Source organism: Macrosteles quadrilineatus, unplaced genomic scaffold, assembly GCF_028750875.1.
Source record: "Macrosteles quadrilineatus isolate MER2022 unplaced genomic scaffold, UCM_ALF_1.0 Scaffold_5__1_contigs__length_97177068, whole genome shotgun sequence".
NCBI lineage: Eukaryota > Metazoa > Arthropoda > Insecta > Hemiptera > Cicadellidae > Macrosteles > Macrosteles quadrilineatus.
In genome coordinates this window covers 37,549,432-37,561,001 of record NW_026542598.1, presented here as the reverse complement: position 1 = coordinate 37,561,001, position 11,570 = coordinate 37,549,432, and positions in this window count along the sequence as shown.

Here is an 11,570-nt window from a genome sequence, read left to right as displayed (position 1 = left end):
GGTCAAATATTGCTGTCACAATACACACACTATAGTAGGCTGTTGTTTAATATTGTATTGATCAAAAAATTGGCCAAAATGAATAGGGTTGTGCATAATTGAGCGAAGCTCACTTTCCCTCACTTTGTAACTTCTTTGTAAGAGCATCAGAATGTAATGGCTTGACCAATTGATATGAAATTTGGCCAACAGCTAAAGAATACTGAGCACAATGTTTATGGTAAAAAATATTTGCAAATTTCCTTCTGGATCCACCATTTTCACTAGACCGATTGATGTCAATTAACAGACACGGACCTTGGGCAAAGGAGAAAGAAGCTCTTGACCGTTTAAACGAAATGTCAAATACACAATATGTCTAATAACCTTTTATCAATTCTTATTCTTATTCTTAACTAAATAGATGAACTATCGGATAAATTTGTCATTCTTTAGAACTTAAATAATATCGGGCAAACAAACGGAATCTGTTGAAAGTGAACATATTGCAGGTTGTTAGCTGCTTTAGCCATTGACAATCTTTAAATAATGCTTCGCTCATTTATGCGTCTAAAGTGTAACGGCAGACCACCCTAGTGTATTGAGTGATTAGTATCGTAAATATACAAAGAGAACTAAAGAATCCTTTGATCCTAAAGGAGCAAAGAAGATAAGCTGAAAAGTTAACAATTATATAATTTATTAATAAGTTGTGTAAAATATTAAAAAAAATCCATGATAAACATACTAGTTGGCCACTCGTCAAATATCATAATCCATCATTACAGTGTATAAAACATAGAACTATTAAATAGCAACTAAATAATATATAAGGTATGCAGTTTTACTGATTGAAATATCAGCCTTGAAGTGGATTTCACTGATTTCCTTGCAAAAAGAAAATTTTCACCAAATATAAGTTTCCACTTGGATTCTCATATCTGGGCGGCATTGATAAAACTATCACCCCACAACCACACGTTTATAGAAAACACGGAACTGATTTTAATGGAAAGTAACTTATTTTACCAACGACTTATTTTTAGGCTAGCCGTTTCATTTAAGTTCTTAGAATTGAAAAGATTGACTTAACATTTACTTAACAACATGAGTAACTGACCAATAATGTTCAAGGATTGGGAGTAAAGAAGTATGTAACACTCTAGCTTCGGATTGTTCAGTCTGGGGGTAGGTCAATGAATATACAAAGAGTGTTTATCAATAATCAAAAATTCTTAATAAAAAGGTCGCCACCTAGTTTAAATATTATTCAAATGATAAAAAATACTGTAATTGATTCATCTAATCAAGAAATGGCACACACCAGGTGATCTGAATGATAACCAGAATTTTCAATCACCACCAAAATTATTTAATATTAGAGTAAAGAATTATATCTCAACAATAATTGCCCTTTAAAATTCAGGTGTTAAACGTGTAGATCTACTGAATTATACCTAACTGGTCGCCGACACTAACTAATGACAATACACATAGAATTCTAACTTAAAGCTAACTAGAATAATTTATGAAAATGTACATTAGCACGTAACATGTAAAATATCAATCATAAAAATATATACATATAATACAAAAGAGTGAAAATGAAATTGTCCTATTGTTGTGGTTTGAGTGCGTTGGTTATGTCTGCGACGGTATTATCCATAAGGTATTAATAACAGCGGTGAATGTTAAATCACATCAATGTTTAGAGTAGTTATTAATTAGGCTAGTTATAGAAATTTCCACACTGTTCTTTGTTCATGTAAAACTCCTGTCAAATTTGCAGGTTTTATGTTTTAAAGGAGTGGGGTGAACAAAGTTCAACTCAATCCTGATTATGGCAGAATATTGATTTTCTATGAAATATGGATGTTCTTTAATGCCTGCATAACTCTAGTTGCAAAAACCATGTTTAAAGGCAATAATAGTGGTATCCCTAACGGAAGGAGCACATAAAATTCCACGATTATATTATTATGATCATGGCCAGGGATCATTTTAGGGAATTGTGGCAAATAATTATTTAAATGGTTACAAGTAAAATTGTATGTTTGGAACATCAACTAATCAGCTGTTCAGACCAATTTAATTGTTAACGATCGGTACAATGAGTCGTTGCATCACTGTCAGTGGCAAATGCGACGTTATAAACAGGCGATTAATTAAAAAACGGTCTAGGTAAATCAGTGTACACAACTTGCGTAAATAGTCATAATGATCCTTGTAGAAGGTTGTAATCTACAAGTTTTTAAATTATTACTCGTCTCGTTAAAACCATCTTTACGCGATCGTTGCGTTAACTACTATTGTTTGAATTAAGTATAGAACACATTAATATCCAAGCTATTTGTTTAAAGTTTGCAAAATTAGAAATAAAATATGGATGCGATTTGCATAGAGACCAAAAACAATGATTGAGGATCTATAACAGTAAGTAATTACGTTATTACAAATGTTAGTTATTTCAACTATTTCAAATCTGAAATTTAGGGCAATTATAGTTAGTTTTATTTCAGAAAAATACCAAGGTAAAACACTACTTGAGGAATGGTAAAGCGTTGTTATTTTTTCATTACTTCTCCTCCCAGGCAGACACTATTGCTCTGGGTATTCCTTCAAAACTTCCTAAAGCAATATTATTTTACATTCTTTCTTTGTAACATTATTGTAATGATATTAATACATCTGTTTAGAACAATAAATTAACGTAATATTCAACCCAGGAAATGGTAAAAAGACAAACAATAATTTTTTAAGATACATATATCAAATATATTCCCTCACAAGAGGCTATAAAGGCTCAGAACAAATGAATATAAAACAAGATCAGCTCTGTGGATATTTCTGACCACCTTAAACACGCCGCGTGTCTCAGGGGATGAGGGACGAGGTTTTTGTAGATTTGTCTTGGATTTCCAAAAATTCCTAAGAATTTAACCGCACTAAGATTTGTTAAAAAGCTCTTGATCAATTACTATTTTCGGCCCCACTTCAAAAACTATATACAACGATTTGTTTTTCAACAGGATTGTTTTATACATATAGCAATGCCTAAAAAAGAAAACTCTTTCATTGCCCCAACACATGAATATAAATACAAACTTGGTAAAAATTGTGCAAACAAGAAACAGTTATTTTAATTTTTGAAATTTTTAAAAACAATTCATTGTTGAGTTATAATAATACTAGCAGAGTACCCGTCCTTCGTACGGGGTTGGCATATAAGTTTAAGATGCTTATTGCAGTTATACTTAAGCTTTGCGTTTTCAATGGGGGAGGAAAAATTGAATAAAATTGTTTACTATAATAAAATTTACGGTATACTTTAGTATTACACATCTACAATGGCCATAATGTTCTACCACTTCACCTAAACTACAGAAACAGATAAATTATTAACAATTCGTAAAATATCTCAAACGTACGTGCAGACTGTCAAGAAGGCGTTAAAATCCATGGAGGGAGAAAAGGGTACACTGCAAAATAAAATCCAAAGACTTCTAATGCAACTCAGGCAATCCCCGAATTCAACAGGCAAATCAGCATATCACCTAATGTTTGGGAGGAGTGTACGAACAAACCTCGCAATAATTGTTCCAACATTAGAACCGAACAAATATCAGAAGAAGGGAGTCCAAGTCGGCATAAAAAGGAATTTCAAAGTTGGAGATAAAGTGCAAGCACGGGAATATGTCAATGGTTCGTCCAAGTGGTATTCGGGCTATATAACTCAAAAGCAAGGACATGTAATGTACGTAGTTCAGCTGGAAGATGGACGAATAATAAGACATGTTGACCAGCTGATTCTTCGTAAAGTGCCGCAGCACAGTAAATAGAGGAGGAGGTGTTAACATATGTTTTATTTACATTTTATTTCTAACATGTGTTCAAATTATTATTTTGTTTACTTGTTGAATTGTTTATGTTTACTTACAGATTGGGATTAATTAGAAACTTACATTCTATTTTCTTATACAAAATGTGAACTTTTATTACTAAAATTAGTGGAATCAACACGTATGTTAATTGAACACATAGTCCATGTTTCCTACAATATATATATAAAGAACAATATATAAATATAAGGAATACTTAGCAGTGACCTCCTTAAAACAAGTTGATAGGCCTACATGTTTATTCATAAATATATTTTTTCATTACGGTAATCTGTTTATTAAAATTATTCAACCTAGAAGTAAAAATTGAAGAGAAAATCTCAAGTGGGCCTTAATAAAATGTTATATAGCTCTATAATAACATACTTTCTTTCTTTATTTCGTACTATCAAAATGCAACCAATGTTCTTAGGTATTTAGGTTTTTAGTTTGGTTTTTAAGGTTTTTAGGTATTAAGGGAATACCTTATATTGGTTGAAACTGTCTGAATAATCTTGTTACCATAAGGTAAGTTGCCTTTAAGTAGGTAAGTTATATTAATTAGTAACTGCTTAAAACGTATGGTCAACCTGTGTTATAGACAGTTTAGTATATTTCAATCATAAAATTTAGGGAAAGAATTATTATTAGTTCTATAAGTTCATATCTCTATAGCTGTTGTTATTTTACTCTAAATAAAAATATTTACAACTGTTAAATCTTAAAGAAAGGGCCTTTTTGGTATTCTTTACAATTATGCAATTATATCTACAGAAAGTAAATTATGAGTAACATACCAGGTACACTCAGTTCCCATTGATGTGGCCACTTAGAATAAAGTTTATTATAGTATTTATTGACTTGGTCATTCAATTTTAAGGAGTGGCACCTAAAGACCAATATATCTCATATATATTCATATATTGAATATATCTAGTTTTATTGAATAAAACTTAAAGAAGATGGTACCTAAGCTTAGGGTCTGCTATCTAAATTAAACTGTTTATAGAAAATCTTAGTGTTTTGTTACATCATGATATGTTGCCACTCAATCTACACTTTATAGTTTGTGGTCTCTAAAGTACCATACATCTCAATGTATAACAAAGAGTAACTTTTGGTTATTGAATGATCTATTCAGTATTCATTAAAACAAGATATTTAGGTTTTACGTGTAAAACTTATTTGACAGTAAATTGCTTCTTTTTTTCTAAACTATCTTATTCTAAGATAATTCAAACAGTATTTAAGATTAAACAAGTAAAATATTTAAGATAGGCTTTGAATTTGCGATTTTGATGTAAAAATTACAAAAGATCAAAGTACCAAAGTATTTAAATTATAAAAATATTCTTAGTTAATTAAATAAATATGTTTATGCGCTACCAAAAATCAAAATATGTACTTTGGCGTATCTACATGCGAGTCGAGTTAGCATGTTCTCTATACAATTTGCTTAGTGAACCAGATCACTAAGCTTATCTAAGAGCAATCTCATTGATTGTGGAACAAAGGGAAGTTTATAATTACCTGTCTAGCTCTCAGTTCTGTCTGTTATGATAGTTATAAACTAACTTGTCGCTCATAACAGACCCGACTGACTTGGGCTCAGCATTGTTGTGACTGCTTTTGATTTTAACTTCATGACTCTTAATTTAGAAGAGATCTTAAAACCGGTTTACCTTTGTGTGATGAATAAATGAACGAATAAAAAAACACCAACAAAAAATAGCTTTTTTATAGCCATTATTTTTTGACTATACAAATTTTGCCAGTAAACTTCTTCTATGCATCTCTTTCACTTTTTATAATATTATTTTGATATGTCAAATTATATCATTAACTGGACCGTGACGTCGTCCTGTAGTCCAGCTACTTGGAGGTCACGAATTGTGGATATTTATAGAATGATCTGTGGATGCGATACTCCCTGGTGTGAATTAAAGTCCGTACTAGTGAGTACTATTCGCAGTAATATCTTGATAATTAGACCAATTCGTTAATTAAAAGGCATAATTTGGTTCGGAATCCTCTATATATAGGTCCCTTAGTTGCCATTGGATGTATGGGCTATTAAAACCTTGGTACATGTGAGTCTTAGTCACTAAAGAATACAAGATCGCGCCACTCATCCTACACTCTTCATTCATACATGGCTTAAAATGCCTTCATATGGTCACCATTTCAGATAAAAGTGTATCTGGACCGCTTTTTAAAATAATATAAATAACCACAACGATATTTAATGTCAGCGATAACAAATGCAGTCGACTGATGTCCTCCAGCGAATCAACTCACTTTTGTCAGGATTTCTTTGTTCATCTCAATCAATGGCTTGGAAACACTCTTTGACGCTCTTTTATTCAGATAGTCTCATTTTTCAAGATTGCTAAATTCTTCAAAATAAAACTTTAGTTGATTAGGAACCAATTATTAATTGGGATGATTCTAATGATTTTCAATACAACATTTTGCTTTAAACTGTCATTACATTATGTCCTATTTGTGTATGCTCTTATTGTAAAACTTATTCTTTGATTTACGTAAATGGATGAATTCTATGATGGCTTTAGAGCTTAAATGTCAACAAATAATCAATACAGTGAAGGTTTAAGCGGAATTCCAGTTTGTTTTATACCTATTTATTTCTATTTGCCTGGTTGAATTTTAACTCATTTTAATAGCTTCAATCTTATATCTTAATTAGTCTTAATTTTGTTCTGCTACAGGGATGGTAATACATAGTGCTTTTCATCTAAATGTAAATAGCGTTGGAGGAATAAAAACAAAAAAATAAATTGGTTCCGGGTTCAGGCCATTCCATGACACCTTCGGTAATAATTCATCGTATTGGACTTTTGCAAATTGCACAAAAATCACTATTCACTGATGTACAGTCGTGGAAATTATACTTTTGTCACTACAACTGTTAACATGTTATTTAAGTCGCGTAATCCTTAATATAGGTTTGTTGTGTAATATGACGGATCGCTACATATCTGTTTGCTAGCTTGATATCAAAAGTGATGGGGAAATGGCGTGTTAGACAGACATAACAAAACACGGTAGATGTAATGGTTACCCATTACAAATGATTGTAGTGTTGTTTGACAGGATGGGTATTGTTGCGAAAAAGAAATATTTTTATGCCCATGTGTATGTTTTATTAATACCCAAACTATTACAGTTTTATTAATGTTGAATGTAAACATAAAATTTTGACCTATCAAAAGTTTCTGTATTTTAGTTAAACACTGAAATTTATGTTGTCGATTTTGTTGAAAGAATAAAAGTATATTTCTATAGAATAGTATTTATGTTGCAATGACGAAATAGGTTTGAGTCATTGTATGAATCATTGTCTTATATTTTTTGTTAAAATAGTATCGGAGTTACATGATTGAAGTTTTTAAAATTAACTTTGATTTCTATTGTTTAGTTTAAGTAATTTTGTGTGATTACAAATTACTAACCAATGTTCTTACATCTCTTATATATTACCTAAGTACATAATAAATGATGTTTAAATACTCCACTGTGCCATATCTGTAATCTAAAATATTATAATAAAACTTTTATCCAAATGGTTCAAAAGCGAAATCGACACTAATGTAGCAAGATTATCATAGGTCTATTTATACGGTGTCTTTGTCATTACACACAAGCATATTCAGATTTGGTGAGAAACACCATGGAGATAAGAAAACTTAACATTTTAGACAGGTTTTTGTGAAAGTTGCTCATTTCTCTTACTGAATTATGAGTTAAACAATACTTTCAGAGTAAGAATGTATTCTCGCTCGAAAAATCTTTCGGTGGCCCAATTTAATTAAGTAGTTTTATTTTATACACCTCACAACAATTTTAACATGGAAATCAAACGGTAACAATTATCTGCAGGAAAAGAGAAAACTTCACACTTGAAATCAGCTGGTTCAACAATGCAGTCACCTGTTTTAAGAGGCTGCTTTGTTGAAGTAAACTGTTTGTTGTTTTTGGAAAGGCCCACCTTTTAGTGTCAGCTTCCGTTTCCGATGTTTTAATAAATTATATACTCTTTATTGTGTCAGAGCAATGACACAACGTCTTATAGGAATTTACAAGTATTTTCAGAATATTACAAGGAAGGTTTGAACTCAACTATCCCTTAAGCAAGTATGCTGTTGATTTTCCCAACTAACTGTATAAGCAATTTATTATCTAGCTGGAGGATGTTTGTGAACAAGTTTTGTAAGTCTCCTATTTACATCAGCTGCCATAAAAACACACAGGTAGAATACCATTTTCTTTATTGTACATTTATATTTTTGTGATTATTATGGAATTTACTCAAATAAGTAAACTAGTTCATCAAACTGCTAGAAATAATGGTGAAAATGTAAGCAGCTTATAGCCATAAAGTAATATAATCTGCTGAAAATGTCAACAATACATTAAATTATATTTCACCCATTTTACCATAAAAATACGTTAAATGAAATTATTACACTTGATATTTAAAGTTGCACTAATCTATAATTTACTTATGATATTACATTTACGGTTGAGCATTCATTGAACCTGTTAACTTTGTTCGAAATGTATTATAAATTTGCATAAATAATTTCAATAATGTTTATGGTAAAGAACAAGAGAATATTCTGAGACCATGAATAATAGTGAGGACAGTAGACATCTTGTTACAGCAATCTATTTGACTTTTCCAAATGAGAAAACCTCTTTTAGCGAAGGTTAAATCTCAGTATGTATTTAGTCAAGTGTTTCTAGAGATATCAGTAAATATTTACCTAGAAAGTTGTCCTTTGAAGGAATTTAAAATAAATTATCAGATTCGCTGAATAGAATATCATAGTTAATGTTTATCTATGTTTTTATTTTTTGAAAATAATTTTAATGTAATTTTAATAATTGTTTTTTTATGACATGATTATTTGTTTAATTTTGTAGCTTAAAATATCTTAAATATTTGACTACAAAGAAATAAATTTTCCTTGACCCTTTATAAAAGTATATTATGAGGTTTACGGATGTTATTTCTCATAGGTAACTATGAACAGAACTAGAACTGAACGTGGTTCAGAAAAACCAAGCCTTCTTTATATCGTTGGTCATAGGCTACAAATATAGAAAATGTTAAGCTTGTATAAAAAAAGTAATCTCATACTATTTTATGAAGTAGTAAAAACTTTGCTTGACTTTATTTGTTTACTAAGTATAATTTTAATAGGTAATTTTTATGAAACATGCCATAACATTTATTGTCGTTTCCTAACGGGTTTATGACGATTGGAGTGTACAATGAAAATTGATTATCGCTCATCATGTTTTTATATGTAATAACCGTCTTGTTAGTAAATAGTATACGTGTAGATATGTTTCAAGTGATATTAGACTGTTTCGATTTACTTTCCGTGTTATTTGCACTTGGATTCAAAATTAAAAAAATATGTGATATAATGTTACTATGGTAAAATAAAAATAAAACTTTATTGAATTGAACAGGATTATATCGTGCAATGGATTTAGATGATCGGTAAACAAATCCAATGGCCAACACCCCTTTTAACACATCCTGCAATTGTTAGATTACGATTCTTAGGGGATTATTGTATTTATTGGATGTTTTGTGATTTAAAAAAGTTTGATGACAGATTCTTTATGGTCGAATTCCTCTCCAATCAACGATAACAACTTGTAACTTTTCTATATATCTACAGATTGCATAGGCTATAAAGATGATGAAAAGCTTGATAGTTCGTAAACAGGAAAATCAGAATAATCCTATTGGCTTAAGAGAGCAATGTAATTAGGTTAGAGGTCGGATAAGGTATTTAAATGCTCAGCATGCGGGAAATTAACAATCTTGTCGAACCGAGCTCCAGAAATTAATCGTCTACGTCGTTATTGAAAATTAGCCTCATTAGTTTTTTTTGGATTACTCAGTTTTGTTTTGCGGAACCTCTCTTAGTTAAGTTGAAGTAGTTAATTTAATTCTTAATAATTATAACATTGTGAATGTTGGTGTTTCACAATTAGGCTATGTAATGTATAATTTTGTTTAGGTAATATTTCCATTTTTACAATGCTTTGTATTTTATAGTGATCAACTTTTGAGTTGTTGCTTTACAAAATAATAAAATTTGTGATGTACTAGAAAGTAAGGGTTTTTTTCAATTAGTTTTTGAAAACCAAAGATATAGCGACAGAAGATATAGATGCCGCAGCTGTGATTTCCAATACAATATGGCTACTGCAGGGAGCTATACGTTTAATAAAATGTGGAACTGTTTCCTATTCTGCTATTATACGTTTTTACAACAATTTTCTATAGGGAAGATCAAGTAGATACTTAGAAATTCTATGCTTAGATATTTATGAAATTCAGACAGTATATCATAAAGCAACATGTACTTGAATTTAGGGGTAGACTTCCTTATCTGTTGGCACAAACAACCGAATGAAAATATTAAATTACTCGATCGTTTCATTCGATATATCGTTTGGTTCGTAAGGTTAGGTTAACCTTACCAAACTATACCAAACGATATATCCAACAATCGATATATCGATCGATGATTTAATTCGGTTGTTTGTGCCAACAGATACGGAAGTCTACCCGAATTTTGTCTACGACAACGGTTACTTAACAACGGAACTCACGGTATACACGGTGGTGATAGGCTAATGAGACATTCCTATTGAGTCTGATGGTTGGAGTTACAATCGTAATCGATCACCCCTTACCATATGTATTTACCATCCTGTGATAGAGCAGTATAAGTGTAAATGTATATTACAAGTGTTATTAAACGTATTTGTGTGTATTCTTAGTAAATACAATAACACGTACCATCAAGCAGGTATTCAATTAATGTCATATACTATTTGCAACAGTTTGTCCAAGGCAACATTGTGTTATGCTCAACACATGTCAATAACCTGTCACCTTCAGCGAGTCAACATTATTCGGTTTGTCATCTGTCGAAGGCGTTTGAACAACGTCACGATGTATAGCTCATGTTTAATAAGTTTATCATGAGATAAAAAAAAACTACACAAGCTTATTGTAATACTATAGACGTGAGAGTTATATTCTAGTACTGTATAAAATGTATTAAAATGAAGAAGTATTATGGTGGGGTGAAATTTTTAGATTTCACAATAAGTGGGAGAGGTTGAATGCCCGGTACAACAACAGAGATTTGAGAGACTTGGACCACTCTCGACAAAGGTCGTCGGTTCGATCCTGAGAAAAGTCAGTAGCTTTTTGATGGACCCAGCTTTTTCTGATCATTAGGCTTTTAGTAAATGAATCTGGCTGGTGAAACAGCTGATTAGTCAGTAACAAAGCAACATATATCATCTCACACCATCATGAACTCATCCTTCACTCATATTCGGGTTAATTTACGCACCCATTCCAATCTCAATTTGTAAAAGATTTGTTTGCATTTGTAAAGGAAATCCCCAGGCACAGACGAAAGTCCATACCTTTTGAGTACTTAGATCATGAGTAAAGATAGAGTATGACAAAGCCCTGATTGCCATCAATAGGTAACAAGGTAACAACGTCAGGAAAAAATAGCAGGTGTTCTGGTAGATTCTTCCCTTAGAAAGGGGTACTTAATACAAGTACTTCAGATCAAGCGTCCTCTTACTTTTGTTGTCGTCACTGCTTCCTTTTGATCTTTGATGCTTCAACCAAGCCCAAGA